The sequence below is a fragment of the Temnothorax americanus genome, unplaced genomic scaffold, assembly GCF_048541705.1.
Source record: "Temnothorax americanus isolate GAGA-0224 unplaced genomic scaffold, ASM4854170v1 Scaffold164, whole genome shotgun sequence".
NCBI lineage: Eukaryota > Metazoa > Arthropoda > Insecta > Hymenoptera > Formicidae > Temnothorax > Temnothorax americanus.
In genome coordinates this window covers 129,267-148,721 of record NW_027509301.1, presented here as the reverse complement: position 1 = coordinate 148,721, position 19,455 = coordinate 129,267, and positions in this window count along the sequence as shown.

Here is a 19,455-nt window from a genome sequence, read left to right as displayed (position 1 = left end):
TTTAAAAAAAACAAATAAAATTTACCCCTATTATGCTGTTTGTGGCGCTTTTTAAAACCCTTTTTTTTAAAAAAAAGGGAATTTTTTTGTGGGGGATTCCCCCCTTTTGTAGTGTTACGAACTAATCTTATAAAAAATATTCTTTTTTTCAAAAACCCGTATAAAAAAAAAAAGGGGAAATGAATTTTAAAAAGTGTTTCGGACTTTTATTTTTTAACGGTCCAGACATAATTTTAATTCATCCAATTTTTATTATGTCTAAACATAATTTTTGTCCAATTTTTATTATGTCTAGACATAATTTTAATTCAGCGATTTTTATTATGTCATGACATAATTTTAATTCTGCCGCTAAGGAAATTTTAAGTCGATTTTTATGAATCAAGCTTGAATTCAATGTTTAGGTGTCCCAGGTTGCCGATGACGAGGTCCACATAGCGCGCTCTATAGTTTTCGGTGTCCAGGTGTATTAATACCTTGAATTTGATGGCCACGTGTTCCAAGTTGCCGATGACGAGGTCCACATAGTGCGCTTCGTAGTTTTCGGTGTCTACATGTATTAATACCTCGAATTCGATATCTACGTGTCCTACATTGGGTGCGTTCAGCCGATACTTTGCTAGCCTAGCAATCGTGAGCAGTCGCTCGTTTTCGCTCGTTTCCTCTTTTTTGACTTACTGGATTAAAAAGAGAAGAAACGAGCAAAAACGAGCAACTGCTCACGATTGCTAGGCTAGCGGAGTATCGGCTGAACGCACCCATTCAGATTTAAAGTTATTAATACACCTAGACACCAAAAACTATGAAGCGCATTATGTGGACCTCGTCATCAGCAACCTGGGACACCTAGACATCAATTTCAAGGTATTAATACACGTAGACACCGAAAACTACGGAGCGCAATATGTGGACCTTGTCATCGGCAACCTGGGACCTAAACATTGAATTCAACATATTATTACACCTGGACACCGAAAACTACGAAGCGCACTATGTGGACCTCGTCATCGGCAACCTGGGACACGTAGACATCAAATTCAACGTACGATTACACCTGGACACCGGAAACTATGAAGCGCACTATCTGGATCCCGTCATCGGCAACCTGGGACACGTGAACATCAAATTCGAGGTATTATTACACCTAGACACCGAAAACTACGGAGCGCGATATCTGGACCTCGTCATCGGCAACCTGGGACACGTAGACATCGAATTCAACGTATTATTACACCTGGACACCGAAATCTATGAAGCGCATTATCTGGATCCCGTCATCGGCAACCTGAGACACGTGGACATCGAATTCAAGATATTAATACACGTAGACACCAAAAACTACGGAGCGCACTGTGTGGACCTCGTCATCGGCAACCTGGGACACGTAGACATCGCATTCAACGTATTATTACACCTGGACACCGAAAACTGCAAAGCGCACTGTGTGGACCTCGTCATCGGCAACCTGGGACACGTGGACATCGAATTCAAGGTATTAATACACGTAGGTAACCGAAAACTACGGAGCGCACTATGTGGACCTCGTCATCGGCAACCTGGGACACCTAGACATCGAATTCAACGTACGATTACACCTGGACACCGAAAACTATGAAGCGCACTATCTGGACCTCGTCATCGGCAACCTGGGACACGTGGACATCGAATTCAAGGTATTAATACACGTAGGTAACCGAAAACTACGGAGCGCACTATGTGGACCTCGTCATCGGCAACCTGGGACACGTAGACATCGAATTCAACGTACGATTACACCTGGACACCGAAAACTATGAAGCGCACTATCTGGATCTTGTCATCGGCAACCTGGGACACGTGGACATCGAATTCAAGATATTAATACACGTAGACACCAAAAACTACGGAGCGCACTATGTGGACCTCGTCATCGGCAACCTGGGACACGTGGACATCGAATTCAAGATATTAATACACGTAGACACCAAAAACTACGGAGCGCACTATGTGGACCTCGTCATCGGCAACCTGGGACACGTAGACATCGCATTCAACGTATTATTACACCTGGACACCGAAAACTACGAAGCGCACTGTGTGGACCTCGTCATCGGCAACCTGGGACACGTGGACATCGAATTCAAGGTATTAATACACGTAGACACCGAAAACTACGGAGCGCACTATGTGGACCTCGTCATCGGCAACCTGGGACACCTAGACATCAAATTCAACGTACGATTACACCTGGACACCGAAAACTACGAAGCGCACTGTGTGGACCTCGTCATCGGCAACCTGGGACACGTGGACATCGAATTCAACGTATTATTACACCTGGACACCGAAAACTACGAAGCGCACTGTGTGGACCTCGTCATCGGCAACCTGGGACACGTGGACATCGAATTCAAGGTATTAATACACGTAGACACCGAAAACTACGGAGCGCACTATGTGGACCTCGTCATCGGCAACCTGGGACACCTAGACATCGAATTCAACGTACGAATACACCAAGACCCCGAAAAAGATGAAGCGCATTATCTGGATCCCGTCATCGGCAACCTGGGACACGTGGACATCGAATTCAAGATATTAATACACGTAGACACCAAAAACTACGGAGCGCACTATGTGGACCTCGTCATCGGCAACCTGGGACACGTAGACATCGAATTCAACGTATTATTACACCTGGACACCGAAAACTATAAAGCGCACTATCTGGACCTTGTCATCGGCAACCTGGGATACATAGACATCAAATTCAAGCTTGATTCATAAGAATCGACTTAAAAATTCCCTAGCGGCACTTTCTGCCAAGCATAAAGAACCTACTTTTCCGTTGACTCAATATTTATTATATATATACCTAATTTTTACTTAAATAGAAATCTTCCTCCTGACCGATAAGTTTATCGACCTAATTTTGAAATACGCGCGCGATATCGAAACTGGCGATACCTGCGCCGCCAGCGTCGAAAAAGTGAAAGTGACGTTTCTCTGATAGATCGCGGCGTTAGGAGGAGGAGGAGGAGGAGGAGGAGAGGAGGAGTATCTTAAAAATAAATTTTCACATTTGGACTTTGCGTCGCAATATCTCCGCTCGTAAGGCACGTAGCGGAATATTATGAGAGAAACCCCCCCCTAATTGGACCCCAAGCTATCGATCAAGCCTACTTAGAACTTGATCCGTTCACTCGTTATCGAGATCTCAACATCTCGGGTACTCGCAACCCGTCGCGTCGCGTAAAAGAGTCACGGTCGGTCTCGCTCCGCGTGTACTTGGCGCAAGACACTACCGTGTCTCTTGATATTTGTAAAAATCTTAGCATTATGGATCGAGAATGTCACTTTATCGGCACGGCTCTTAAAAGATCGTTACACGAAGTACCGATCTTAAAGTTAGAGTTGTGCATAAGTGCACCTGCAGTTGCATGGCATAGTAGGCATAGTTTATGCGAATCGTGCGGCCGACGACGTTGAGTCTATCAGAAGATATAGCTGCTTCGATATGCGTGGATTAATGCTTAACCATCTATAATTTTTCGCGTTCTCATTCTTCTCTCAAGCAATTACTTTATCAATGTTTATAAATTATAACGTGATATGAATTATATCGCAATATTTACAATTATACGTTTACAATTATATAATCTTGATATCAACAGCTCAGTAACATACATATAACTTATATTATAATATTTGCAATTATCAGGCCAGTCGCTTACCTATCAGTTCGTTAAATTATACATTTTATCCAAATTAGTTCTTGCCCTACAATATTTAATCGTCATATTTGTTCTCTTTTTATCTTTACAAGTTGTAACAAATTACGCAATGCAAAGATTTTAAACTTTACTTTTACTTTTTTTTATTTAGGTACAGGTACGTTCAGGTAAGAGAAACGCGCGGATTCAAGTTGCTTGTACGCTTAATAGCCGCTCTCTTTCTCTCTCTTTCTCTAATAACCAAAAGATCGCTGCTAAACACGACTTAACGTTCTCTTAGCGAGTAGTAAACCGATACGACGCAACAGGTTCTACGAACGTTAAATGTGCCATGCTATCCGCATCCCGCGCATGTTACGCTAATTGGGCCCGACACGCCGCGCCGTACCCAGTGAGATTTTCCATTTTACTCGGCGGCTATATGGGGTCTCGGCCGGACCGGTCGAACACACCGCTTCCATGCTTCATCCGGAAATCGTTAATTAGGGCCCTCAATATCCGTGAGGGTATCCGCGACTATATAAAAGTCGAGCGTAAGCCGTACGCTTTTTGTGACGAGATTGCGTCGCGCCTTTTGACTACCTGGGCCTCTTAACGCGGAGCGCCTTCGCGTAGATAATTAGCGAGATTTCTGGACGGCCATGAATCTGTCGAAAATGACATACGCAAAACTATCGGCGTCGAACTTTAGGGATTCGCCTTCTTAACAAAGTATCGTCGTGACTCCTTGCATAATTACGTTACGACCAGTACATCTTTAGGACATCGCGCGCACTGAATGCGTGTGCCTCCGCATGTGCTGGAGAAATATGTCTTGAGACCTGTTTTGCCGAGTTTTTGCTTGCTGGTTGTTAATATAAAAATCGACTCTTGTTACTTTTGAAGCTCATTGTCTGTAAATTAATTATTATAGGATTTTCGGCAATTTTTTAATTCAGTCATGGATGCCTTTTAAAGATTCAGCATTAAATATCTTATATTGCATATTTTGAAATAAGTTCCATTAAATATATTTTAAAGATTCAAATTCAAACGTCAAGTTAAAATTTTATCAAAGTAAATTTTAATCAAACTCGACCGCGATTTACTACATACTTTTATTAATGAAGTTTAAACTGTGAAAGAGCTCCTGACTTTTTTAATCGCTCAGAAACACTGTTCGAAAACCTGGGCCGACTTTGTCCACTGTACGGTCTTTGAGACACCGCGCGAGATGCTCGTAAGGGGTGTTTAAAAAAGAAGCGATCCAAGAAGAGCGAGTCGAGTCGGCACGACGACGCGTCTCCGGCGCGTATACGCGAGGCAGGACGATAAATATCTTTATGCGCCGCACGTTGCGAGCGCGCACGACATTGTGGGCAATGGTCGTAAACCGACATGTTCGTGCCCCCCCTTCCGCGCCCTCGTGTCGCGCCCCCCTTGACCCTTCTCGTGTACCCGATGCCAGATTATACGCGCTGGACCGCGGACACCGACAACTTCATCCGCAGGGCGCCTCTGATTTATCCTTATTAATAAAACTTTAAAGTCCTGTTAACATGTGCCGGAATGGGGGGGAAGAGAGACGGGGTTGCCCGAGGGAATGCGTGACAGGGTGAGAAGGTGGGCGGACAGAATTTGTCATGACAGCAAAACTATTGCTGCACTCGATACCTATACTTAAATCAACATTGTAAGTCTTATGATATATAAAAGAGATTGCGAGATTAAAAAAAAAGTCGCAAATGTGTGTGACATATCTCTTTTCCATACGTCTACTTCGCTTTAAGTTAATAGTTTGATTCGTATATTTGTTCTACAAAAAATTATGAGAAATTTACTATTGTTACACAATGATCGTCAGTATAACACTCTATTCTACGTCTAGTATTACTGCTATAACAATCTCGAGTAGGAGATAGCAGTAATACTATACGTATAGTGTTGACGCCATTATACGTATCTTTCAAACGTGCTGAATAAGGTATAAATGCGAAAGGGAGAAACGCCGTAATTGCGAGACAATATCGATTCTTCGGGCCGCGCGGGCCCAAAGTTTCTCGATCCGGTCCGTAATACGACCACACATCGGCTCGCAGCGGGGTGCACAACGCAGCGCGCGCCGGGGGATGCGTCGCGGTGGGGGAAGCGCGGGTGAGTGAGCAGCACCTATCCACGAGATATCAGGCATTATTAAAAGTTAAAAGTATATAAACACCGCGAGGAGGTAAAACGCGAGTTATGGCCCGGCTTGGCTGTGAATTAAGGAGGGGCGACGACGGAACGATGCGAGTACGAGATAAAGAGAGGGCTATCGAGCCCTCTAGGTTCCGTGCCTCCTCTTTTCTCTTCTTCCTTTTCCCTTTCATCTCTCCCTTTTCCCCCTCGTCTTTCTCTCATATACCGTTCACGCGCTTTGGTCCCAAGGAAATTATGTCGTTTCTTCGCGCTCGGCTACTGCTCATTCGACGTCTTAATCTCTTAGGGATCACACCCCAAGTGTATCTGATGTATTTTTATTTGAGAAATGTAACCTATGTAAGAATAACAGAGAAATGTAGGCTAATAGACTTTTATTAATTACACTAATGTCTTATAGAAGCATTCTACAACTTTACATCTTTTTGTAGTGCTTTTTCTGTTTTAATATTGTGCAACACACAATGTAGTATAGTCCATATAGTTGGGATATAATTAAAGTATTTTTTAATTTTTATAATTATTATTAAGTTAGAGATTAGAATTTTTAATTTTTTTGCGATATTTATGATGTAAATATCTGTATCGTACATTTTATTATTTATCGCACAATGTAATTTTATTTTTTCATTCAAATCGTGCATGTCTTAAACTTGTTCTAAATTTGACACGATCACCAAATGAATATAAATTAAAGTGGTTCTCTATGACGACTTTTTAAAGATATTGTATCGGAGATACGGAAATATATATGGTCCGTATGGTATTATATATCAATCGCTACCATCATCATTTTCTTAGGGCAGGATGAATCGGTACATTGTGCAACGTTCACGTGACATTCGCTCTAACGCGAGTACGACCGACAGTATGGTCGACAGTAACGAGAGCGTAGTGGGCATCCTTGCGTGGGGCATCCGAAAGATGCCGGGCCCTAATGAAGCCGTTTTGGTGAACGGGCTCACGGTCGTCCCCCCGCCGGTGGCTGAGGGGGAGAGATCGATCCCTTATCGACAAGACTCGATCTGAGATCGGCGTTTAGGCTCACGATCGGCTATCGATCCTCGAGAGCTTCGCCTCGATGGAACTCGGACGTAATTCACGAGATCCCCCGTTGTCTCTTCTCTCTCTTTCCCGATCTCAGATCGTCCGATCGTCTTTCCGATTGAGACGCTCGTCGGAGTTGACTGTGCACCCCCGCGGATCGCACGCATGACGATCAACGAGCCCGATAGCGGCTCTCTCGTCATTAACCATTTACCAATCGCGATGTCTCCACGTCATGACGATGCGGGACGATATATAGTGGCGGACGATAACGGACATTGATACGAGAATAATTACAATGAGCACTTCCATATGAGACGGACGCGTGCGGACAATGCCGCGAAGCCCGATGACGATCCTTTCAATTTTTTTGGTGTAGCTTTATATGGTCTTTTTGTGTGAGGCGGAGGACTTTTAATATGTTGAAATATTCGCGCAAATGTAAACTTGGAAGATAACTCATTTATCATAGCGCTAATAATATAATATCAAAAAGGTATTTCTAATCACAGAAAATACGGTATTGATATTACAAGAAGTGATGCATTAGAACAGTTGAGCGTTATCGAAAGTGTTCACTGCCTCGTAGAAGCTATCGCTCCACGTTCGATGTGTCGTAAACAGCAATGACTGTCCCAGCAAGCGACGGCTCAATCCCGCGGAATGCGATATTAATTAGCCCCCTTCATCCCGTTCCTTAAACGGTTGTTTCACGAGGGTCGACAGGGCGAGGGTGGGGCGCGCGCGGCATGTCTTGCACTTGTCCCGTCGTCCTCTCGTTCATGTCGCGCGTCCACCCACGACGGCCGCGATATGGATGCGAGCATTTAGTCCGACGGGACGCCGCGCAGGAAGGCCCTGAATCATCGCGCTCTTACGGAATGGCCGCGTCGCCATTACATACGCGGACAGTAACATAATGTAACATACGCACGCGCGCGCACATGCGGTCAACCACCACCCACGTGGCGGAACGATCTTCGCCGTAGCGTGGAACTCCGCGGAGACGAAACTCGATCGGGGAGAGATCGTAAATCTCACACGGCGGACTTATTACGACACGTTGTTAATTAATGAGCATCTGGCCAAAAACAGACATTGTCATTCTCTTTATGCCAAGTTTATTGGATGCACGCAAAGCAATTTATTCTTTACTGCAAGAATAATTTTTTTATTCAACTCTTCCTTTTCATTATTTAATTTCATTATTTATATGTCAAAGAATTTGCTTAAATTGCTTACTATTTTATGAACTTTTATTTTATTGATATAGGTATTAAGTATACGCTCATGCAATTTTTTAATCGAGAATAAGATTTCTAAGGAAATATGTACGGCAATTCTGTCGTGATGTTTCATTGTAATTCGAAATTAAGTAATATAGCAAATCTCTATTGTTCTTTTCAGTTGTAAAAAACTGGAATTAAATTCCACAGTTGATTGCGCCATAAAACCGCTTGGAAATTCTCTTAGATCAAGGAAACTTTATCTAGATATAGTTTTAGGCCGGAGAAAACGAAAGCGAAAGAAGTTTGAAATGGCGAAAGGGTATTTGGCTGTAATTGACGCTAATTAACCGCACGCACAGTGAACTCGATGATGTACGATATAATATACTAGTATTTGTGATATTTTTTTAAAGATTCGACGAGTGGATTATTTATAGCCAGGATCGATCGGGTCGAGTCTTGGAATCTCGGTATATTTATTGCGGAGTCCCGATGTACATACGATACAGTCTATGTTTTAGAGATCAAGATGTTAGTCCGGGCAACAAATCGTTGGCACGTTTCATTAATTACGAGAGTAGGAAATCATCGCGGGATTTAATCTTCGGGATGATTATCGTAGTTTGAAGAAATAAGAAGTAAACATAGGCTTCCACATCGTCCGTAGTTTACCTGTGAATATATGCAAAGATTATCTGTGTGATCGTGAAATCTTTATCTAATTCCAATAATAACTCTTATTTTTTTTATTTGTACTTGCAGTTGCGAAGTGCAGAGTAAAAGTCAGGAATATCTTATAGCCGCTGTGTAAAATCAGATTCCGCGGAGGTATCAAACATTTGTTAATTATTAACAATTGATAAATGAATATATATCTATACCTTAGAGGATCGTATCTCTAGTTTTTGTCAAAATGGAATTAAAACACTTTTCAATATAACAGGAACTTAAATTATACAATAGTAAAGCGTCTTATGTCTATTTTTACTAGTTGCTATAAGATACAATGTTTAGAAAAAGTCGTATTAAAAATTTTTGTAGTGTCTAATTTTTAAACTAGGCACAGCGTGTTATTGGCAGTTGCATTATTAAACATGTGAGTTAAGATACTTTATTAAAAACTTAATAAATTCAGTTACTACTTTTATTTTATACCTAAAAATATATATCATTTCCTTATTTAAAACTTTAAACTTTATTTCCTGGAAATTTTACAAAATGGACGTATACAATAATTTATCCTTTATCTTTAAGGTACACAGATATATATTTATATACCATAAAAAAAGAAATTATATGCAATCATAATAAATTACTATTCTTTTCGATAATCCTATAGGGTTAAAAGTGGATGCAATCTAAAGATTTTCTTTCTTGTTCTATCGTTCTTGTGCACATCTACAGATGTGCACGCATCGTCGAACACAATGACGTATCGTCGATGCGTGCTAAGTGAGCGGTTAGTTAGCTGCGGCAATTAGCATCAGTGTCGCCGGTCGACGGTTGCTGTTGCTCCTGTCGTAGTTGCTGTCGCCATCGCTGACGCTTCTCAATTGAGCGTGCGGGACACGCTCGACTGCCCGGAAAAACGACTTTAGAGACTGTTAAACTGCGCGTCAATAACCGATCTCTTAAGCATTGTATACACCGAGGTTACACCGTGACTGAATCGCCAAACCGAGTAAAAGTTCGATAAATTAAGTTATATTTCTCGTTATTCTGTGAATGAATCAATAACAGTTTCATCGTCAGCCGAGATTCTTGACCGTTCAGATTAAAGATCGCATTTAGGCAAACATTAGTTAAAATTGTATAAAAGACAAAAATGTTTACAGTTAAAAATTACATATAAAAGTGTAAGCTATACACATATGTTATAAGCAAAGAGAACACGTATGTTTTTCTATTGAGATAATTTAGGTATAACTTTATAAAAACTTATGGTATCTTTATAATCGTGAGTGATTGCACATCAGAATATACTTTCTGATTCCATCTGCGTTTAACTCCATCGAATTAACTTTCAGCAGATTCGGCGCATCCTATTAGCGCATGCAAATTACGATTCGTCATTCGTAAATTTTTCTCCGCCGCGATTCCAATACTGGTAAATTCATTTGCGTTCACGCCCCCATATCACGCTGCTCGCCCTTCGTCAAACGCGAAACGATTCGAAACTCGAGGGGCTAGGAAGGATCTCGTGGGGAGAATGGACCAGCCGGGTCCGCCGCGCCGCGCCGGTGAGAGGCCGGAACAGAGGCGAGGAAAAAATCCCTTGTGGTCGCAAAACAAAATGTCACGTAATTATCGCAGTAGGTGTTCCATCGCGGCTCTCCTCGTCCCTTCATCCTTGCGCTCTCTCTCTCTCTCTCTCTCTTTCTCTCTTTCCGTGCTCCCCGCTTACGGATAACCTTCCGTAAGACTCGGCACGGAGCAAAAAGCGCAGCGAAAAACGACCGGGAGGATCGTAAAACGGGCCCGTTTATGAGCACCAACGCGTCCGAGAGGAGAGAGGGCGTTTCCACCGGCTGCTATAATAAACATTCCCTATCGGCCGACTAGAGGCGTAGAGGAAGCACCTGCGATTTCTCGATGCGGCGATTTTCTCATCGATACCGTCGCTCTGTTCCCTCATCGTGGAATACTACCTGAGATTTCATGGTCAATTATATAAATGACATAAACAAAACAAATTATTCTTAATTTTGGCATTTAAAAAATTTCTTTCGATGTTAAAAGTATTAGGTTAGTTAAAACTGATGATATCTTTTATCCATTAAATTTAATGCTGAAGGTGAGAATAAAAGATTATTGACACATTTCTGATCTATCTTGACAACATAAGTCATTTTTTTAATAATTAAAAAGATTGTGGATGCATAATAAGGCAGGATTAAGGCTAATTTATCAGATTAATTGTCGAAGATATTTTGAGATACGTGCTTACGTCGCGTGCGCAATATGCTGCGAGAGCGGATGGAAATAAAGAAAAAAAACAACGAGAGGAACAGCAGGAGTAAAAGAAAAAAAAGAACGGCTTAGAAGGAGAAGGGAAAGAAAGGTGAACGAGGAAAGAGCGAAAGGGGGCCGGATGGCGGGCTCTATAACGTTCGGACACCGTTAAATTATCGTTATTGATTCGTAATTATCGGGAAATAACTCAATAAAGGGCCTGTGGATTATGGTGCGGGCCATCAATAAAATATCAATTTCGATAATGGCCGCCGGGGCCGAAGGATCACGCGAGACCGAGCGAGAAGGGCGAGGGGGAAGAAGAGAGGGACCGTATAGGGCGATTTTGACGCCTCTCTTTCGCGGCGGCCTTGCCGCGTAATTACGAGTCTCGCGGAACACGGCGGTGGGTCCGACCGGGGCCCTTAAGCTTTGCCCTGTCTCTCGCTTCTTCATCTCACCTTATTCTTTCTCCTCTTCTTCCGCTATCGTCTTCTTGCTTCTCGTGCATCTCGCATCTGTATGCGCTTCTCCTGTTATCAATACGCATAGACGCATTGTCGCGCATTTAGTCGACTTTTTCAGCGAAGTGATAAAAAAGTTATATTAAAGAAGAATAGCATTTAGCACTTAGCAATTAAATATATCGGAATTGTTATATATATATATATTCCACTTTTTCTTAATTTTTTAAAAATTTATTAATTGAATACTTACAAATTTCACGGATATTGCATTTGAGTATGTGTTACAACATATGATATCCTTATAAATTAATTTTTTTTTATGCTCGTGTAATTTGTATCAATATGTGATTCTTTATGGCTTAAAATCGTAAGATTTTAAAATAATTTATTAAATACACACAATTCGCATATTTCTAATTTATAAAATTTTGATTAAAAAATTGAGAATTTAAGCAAAGCAGGAAAATAGCTAAATAAAAATATAATACAGATACAGATATATGTATTTATATAAATAGATATATGATTTTTTTGTAAATCTTATTATAAACAACTCTATAGAAAATAGTTACCTATTCTAGTCCGACCAATCATCTGCAGTCTTAGTGTCGTCTCCTTTTTCCGAATGTAGGATTCGAAGGATTATCTTGTGATTATCTCCTATGGTGAGCCACACAGTTTCTGTATGGAAATCGTCGTCACACAAACTTCGATTTCGTTCGAGCGAATTATTTGTGTATAGGGAGTGATCGGTCGATCTCGTTTAGGGCTAAAAGGGTCGATTATCCTTTAGCATTCTTCCATGAACGCAATGGGCGAGTAGTTCGCATTGAGAACTTGTTTCTGAAAGCATATCCAAATCCTTTTTCTTGTCCCGGTAATCTCTTAACTGTATATATCTGTTGAGAGACTGCCAGTATTTATACGTGCTATTCAGAAGAAAATCTGCTCCAAAATCTACATCGCAATGTACGTCCACGTAGTGCTTCGTATTCGTGATGTTAAGAAGTAAAGTTAATGATTACAAACCACTGCCCTAGGAGAAATGAAGTTAATAATGATAATCAATAACACATATAGCAAAAGCGCACGATTATGCACGTTGCTCGTTACATATCGATACATCTAATTGCGTGCGTCCAGTCCACAGAACGACTACGAGTCTCTCCGTAGAAATGATGTTGCGAAACGCACCCGCTCATTAGGGATAAACGTCGAGGCGCGCGTAAAAGTGATAACAATAATCGCGAACAGATTTGCCGTTTTGCCCGTTACTCATCTTCGCTTTCTGCTACACTTGTTTATCTGATAGTATCGAAATGCCTCGCGAGATTCAAGGCCGCCGAGGCTGCAGGCAACTCGTGGTGTAATGGACTTTAGGACTTATAAAATGCTATCCTATTTTACACGAAGCAACGTCTAAATTATTGACTCTGTATTTCCGGGAAAATCGACGGTAAATTGCTTTCTTAAAATTCGTCTCGCTTTCCGTTCGAGCGATCGAGGGGCATCCCTGTAACAAAAATCTCAGACACCAAGGGCGTTAGCCTGCGTATATAAATTATGGACATAATCTCTGGCCCAAAGCGTAAAGAGAAAGAGCGAGAGAGAAATATGCAGAGAGGGAAAGAAAGAAAGAGAGAGAGAGAGAGGGGGGGGAATGATAGAGGAGCAAGGAGTCAGCAACGGCGATATGGGTGTTCCTACGAGCCGATGGCTTCCTGGAGAGAGTTGCTACTCATGCCGCGTAATGCAGCCGTGCGCCGTAATTTTTCGTTGCCCGCACGACGCTGAATCCCCGCGTCTTCTAATGCACGTCAGTTGCAGCATGCCACCTGTTGGAACGCTCGCCGGCGACGGAACCGTTCGTCGATATGGTTAATTATTATCACGACTTGCAATCTGTCGAAACGTAGGAGATTTCTGACAGAAAACGTGTCGACTATTACGTGCCATAAAATATTGTGCTGATCGTGATTTGTATATACATTGTATGCGATTAGATACGTTATTAATATTGTAAAGACTATAGTTTGTGTATAGATTTTTGAAAATTGTCGGCAATAACGCGATTGTTGTTAGTGGAACTATAAAACAGAAGAATTACACAATAGGCCGACAGAAGTGACAATGAAGGACTACGGCCGAAGCTACTGATCCGCGCAGCGTATGCTAATTCACCCAGCAATCGGTTCTCTTCTTCTTTTCCGATGGACGTCGACGCAAGAATGAATCGAGTCCTCGATAATGACCCGGTGGTCCGTTTCTCGTACACGCAATTGACTACATCCGATTTCTTTGCCTGCAGGTCGATTCCATTCGAAAGTCTTTCGAAAATCGTTAAGTCTATAATAGTAAAGATTGAAATGTCTTACGTAATTTTCTCACGTACGTCAATGGCGATTTATATTAACGCGTTAATTGATCAGTGAACAATGATCGTTTTCATTAAAATTTCATAAACATATTTAAAAACGTTTTGATAAGAGATTTTAAAATCAGAATTATAGTAGTAATAATTATGTTATTTCAAGTTTTAAATGATAATTGGTGATAACCAAGAGAATTAAGTTTTCTCGCGTGATTAACCACGCGCATTTTCTCGAGTTGAATTGCTTGAAAATATAACGACACCGTTGTTCTCGCGTTGACCGATCGCCGAGTCTGACGGCGCTCAAAGGCGCGCACCGATAAAGCAAATACCACGATGCGGAGCGAATCGATAATCCTCGAAGAGAGAAACGGCGAACTCGAAAATCGCGCAGAAAAAGTTGGATATCGACGAATCACGGTGTGGCCCACCATCGGCGCGGCGGTATAATCGCCGTCTTTGTTTTGACGCCTCCGATAGATTCTGCTCGACTGAACGCGAGACATTTCCAATATCGTAAAACCATTAATTATCATCGTCCTGGTGTCGGTGTATCGGATCCGTCGGATCCTTCCGCGCCCCCCTCACCCCTTCGCCGGCTACTTAGGTGGCCGACGGCGCCTGGGTGATGTATTTCGGTGTTTTTGTCCGACATTAATAACGACGTTGCTCCACTCTCTTCGGCGTTTCTCAAATAAAAGGACACCACAGTTTCCACCACAGGTATAATATGTATATATAGCTATATGTATCTTTGACAGCCTGTTCCTCCTTCTCCCCCCTTCACTTCGCGCGGGCACTTGATGCGGGGTCCGGTGACCGTTATTATAATTTCGGGGAGAGACTAATTTCCGAAGCCGAAGTCGCGCGAAAATCAATCCCGAGTCACTCATTACGTGTAATAGCCGCCGCGAGCCGGAGGGGCTCGCTAATAAAATCATGTCGAACGATGTAATTTCTAAAAGACATAATTCGTTGGCTAATAAAAGTCGGTAATTACGCTATCAAAGGAAGGTAACGGTGAGACTTTGGATCGGCGCTGTCGATTATGTGGCAAGTCTCAACGAGAGTCCGGGTATAATTTCGGGGAGATAAATTTAATTTTTAATAATGTGCATCTCGATGAAAATACACGATTATTTCCTCTTATGGGTCTTACGTGATAATCCTTAAAAAAAAAAGACATCAAGTTTTTATTGTCCTAAGATACGTGCAATATAATAAACAACTTTTCATAATTATTATATATATTTACGTTTTATATTATCAATGATAATGGATGGAGGATTATTTTTGTAAAATTGAACTTGCAGAAATCGATATCACAGTTATTTCAATCTCATTGTCAGCTCGCGCGTCTTGCATTGCCGTATTCGGTCTGAAAATCGACCGCGAGACCTGGACAAGTGTCGCGGCGGTGCAGCTGCGAGAAAGAGCAAGGTGATCAGAAAAAGGCGGATCGGTCGAGCGGAGAACGTAGCAGAACGCTGTGTGTGTTTTTCGAATTAAAGGGAGGCCAATTGTTGATTTTCCCGGGCGGTACCTCAGTGATTCGTCACGCCACTCACGGCGTCATCTACGCTTCTCGATCTTACGAAAGAGAACACGGCCACTGGACACGTATTACGCGCTTCGATCCTCTTCTTCCTCGCCTTCTTCCCCCGTCTTCCTTGTCGCGCCGCGCGTTCATCGTTGATATCCACGCCGCGTCGTCGCGTCGCGACTCTCCGTCTCTATCCCCGGAGAATTAAGTCATTCATCGTGCGCCGAGCCAGAAAAAAGTAATGAAGCTCTCGTAGGATCCACAAACGTGTATCGCCCCCGGGACCCGTGGCGAACGCGATACGTAAATCTACCCGGTGGTACTCTGAGGGGGGGGATTATCCACGGAATCGCGTCTCCAGGGTGGTCCCCGGCGGTGTGCTCTCCGAGTTCTTCAATGACTTACTTACTTACTTGCTACGACCGTCATCACGGATGAAAGAGCGAGGATATAGCGTTGGATTTCTTGCGCGTTGAGATTGTCACCTCTTTAGAACTATCTCGCGAAACGCACGAATACTATGTTCCTCTCACGTCAGACTGACTAGTCTTTAGCGTCCAGCGGATTAGAAAATATTTAGTAGCGCCGTTCATCTATAAACTGTTTTAACTTTTCTCGGCGAGTATCGATATTAGTCATTCTATATTTTTTATCAGCCAGATATTTAATATTATGCACTAACTCGTCATAAATAAAAATTGAGAGTAAATTAAAAATAAATTAAAAATAGAAGAAACGCGCAAGTAAAAATGCAATTTACTTCTTACAACATCGTATCGAAATTTTAAGGATACTTTACTCTGCTGGGATCTTTGCTCGAAAATAATTCTGTCGAACGTCACGTGAGGCAATTGAGAACGAGAACATCGGCAGCAATTAAAAAAAAAAAAAAAAAAAAAAGAAAGAGAGAGAGAGAGAAAGAAAAGAACTTTATTCGAAAGTTTTAGAAATGAAAAGGCCGAAGGACTCGAAAGGAATCCGGGTGTCGACCGACACGTCGGTACACGCTGGTTCCAGGCAACGGCCAATCCGCGCGATTTCGTTCCCACAGTCGTCGGAGACGCGGATTCCGCTGGAAATTCTCTTTACTGGTTCTGCGGAGGACGGTCGGAGGAGAAACGGATCGAGGAAGCGAAACGAGACGAAAGGGAGGCCAGGACGGGGTAAGAGAGGTGCGCCTCCGTCGGGGCCTTATAACATGCCAAAACGCCGATAATTCGACGGTGTGGTCCCCGAATGTCAGCCGATATCCTTTCCCACGAATGGCCACGACGACGAGCTCCAGGTCCCGCCAAAAGGGATTCCAGCCATTCCTATATCCCGGCGACGACGACGTGGACGACGATGACCAGCAGGATGGACCACCTTCGGCTCGTGCGATCGCAAAAACGATAAATTAGTTGATTTACGTGTGCGTGATTTTCTTATCGGGAATAATTTGAAGGTCGAAAAACTATATGAACCGTAGGGCTGGTGATTTGCTTCGAAGGCCTCTATATACCAATGCCGAAACTTGAACATTAAAATCTTCTAAGAATTAAAATTATACAATTATTAATTTAATATATAATAGTATGATAGTTACGGCAATAGGTACATATTTATAAAATTATGTGACAAAATCCGAATAAATTTAAATTTCTAATATTGCAATTATAAGTATATGCATTCTAATATATGAAGCTTTGAAGACTGATAAAGATACCCTTCAAAGACCAATATTCGTTTCGGCATAAAAGATTTTCTGAAGTCAGGTATTGTTTTTGATTTCTTTTTTTTTCCAATGCCTATTTCCTTCGGATTTCTCTGGGTACATTGTATATGAAATGCTGCTATTTTATAATAAGTTGTTCATTATTCGACATAGCATGCATCTAATACATATTTAAATGACGGCACCAATATTACGAATTAATTTAAAAGAAATGAAAAGAAGAGGAGTGTAAGATGGCGATTCTTTAAGTCCTCACAGGCAATAATGATCCATCGTGAGGAATCCTTTATACATATCAGCGCCCGCATCCGACTTACGTTACGAGAATACGAAATGCGCAGCACGGAAATGACAATCGAGTGCCTCCGCTCCGCGTGTGCGGAGTATGGGCTCGTGAAGAGGAGCCCATCAGGATGCCACGCGCGTGTGTTCGTGCACGACACGCCGCGTGTCGTTCCGCCCGCCTGGCTGCCCCGATTTTATCGTCCCGGGGGCTCTTATAACCTCTAAATGTTTTCGTCGCCTCTATCAGATCGCGGCGCCGGGGACAGGGATCGCTCTTTTCTTCGCCGGCAAGGGAGCCATGCGAAAGATTCAAATGACGATAGAGCGAGCGGCGAAAGGAGCGCTGTAAAAAGTGTCGATGACACGACGGCGCACTTTATTTCCAATTAGTTTGAGCTACCATCGTATTTTACAAGGGGGTGGATCAATAAATTAAGCAGAATTCGGTCTTACCAGCGGTGGAGCGGCTACTTTTACGATTAAAATATTTTTATATTTATAATTTTATACGGAAGTGTGTTACATGTATTTAATTTGGTGTCGCTTCTTTTTTTACAATCAGACTACTGAAGCTCGAATAATTCTTGAGTTATAAAAGAATTAGAAAGGAAGTCTCTATGGGGGAACAAAAATGATAATATGTCAGTCTTTTTTAAATTTAAATGGATTTCTGCCGCGTGCGTTTATATCGATGGAATTTTGCGAATCGCGAGAAGGATCAACTCTCGAGGAACGAAATTGGCACGCGCTACTTTCCGCCCTCGCGAGTTCGCCAGAATTCAAAAGAGAGACCCGCGGAGGGATCTCTCTTAACGACATGTCGTATTTATCCGCGACTCTCTCCGCCTCCCAGACATCAGTTCCATTAAGTCGACGCATCTACCAAGCGCCTCGGCGGGATCGCCGGGATCCAGGATCGCATTCCCCGAGCTGAAACGAACCGCACGCGTGACGGTATGCGTAATAATAGTAAAACTGAATGAATCCACCTCGGTCGCCCTCCAGGACGCGCTCGTGCTTTTCGAGAATGCGAGGATGGTGGTCATGGAGGAGGAGGCGTAGGGAGAGAGAGAGAGAGAGAGAGAGAGAGAGAGAGAGAGAGAGAGAGAGAGAGAGAGAGAGAGAGAGAGAGAGAGAGAGAGAGAGAGAGAGAGAGAGAGAGAGAGAGAGAGAGAGAGAGAGAGAGAGAGAGAGAGAGAGTGAGTGAGTTGGCTGCCGCTCAACATCGAGCTGGCCCGGGGTAAAAACCCGAACTCGCGAGGGCGGGGAAGGGAAGGGCTGGAGAGGCTGCTAGTGTCCGTTGGTCGAGGTGGGGGACCGAGGGGGTGGGTGGGTCAGGTAAGATCAAAGGGACCGCCGTGAGAAGTGGCCCGGCTGCCCGAAATTCTTATCTGCTGGGACGCTGGCAGTCTCTCTCTCTCTCTCCCCCCTCCCTATCCCTCCCCCCTGTCTTTTCCTCTTTTTCTCGTGGCAAGAATTTGCTTTACTATCATATAGTATACTTATCCTCTTAGGTTGCATCGTTGAGTGTGGATCTTGATGTGATGAACGATTCAAGAACTTGATGACGGAAATTGAGTGGCCATTATGCAATGATAAGCGTAATTACTGAGTCTGTGTTACATAATCGAATTTGCTAGTTCGATTTATTCCCAACTTACTAATAGACATTGATTTATTAGATTCGAGACTTGATCTCAATATAAAATCATAAATTCACAGTCATGAACTGACAAATATATTTCTACTAAACAAATCATTATTATACATATAAACCACAAATCGCTTCTCTTCTAATAAAAAAAAATTGCATTTTATTTGTTTACTTTACGCGGCCAATAATTCTCTACATTGATTTACTATAATCGTTATAATTTCTCGGTAATTAATCTAACGGAAACAGAATAGAAAACGTAGTAGTATAGTATTGTCAACATTAATCGATTAATATTTAAG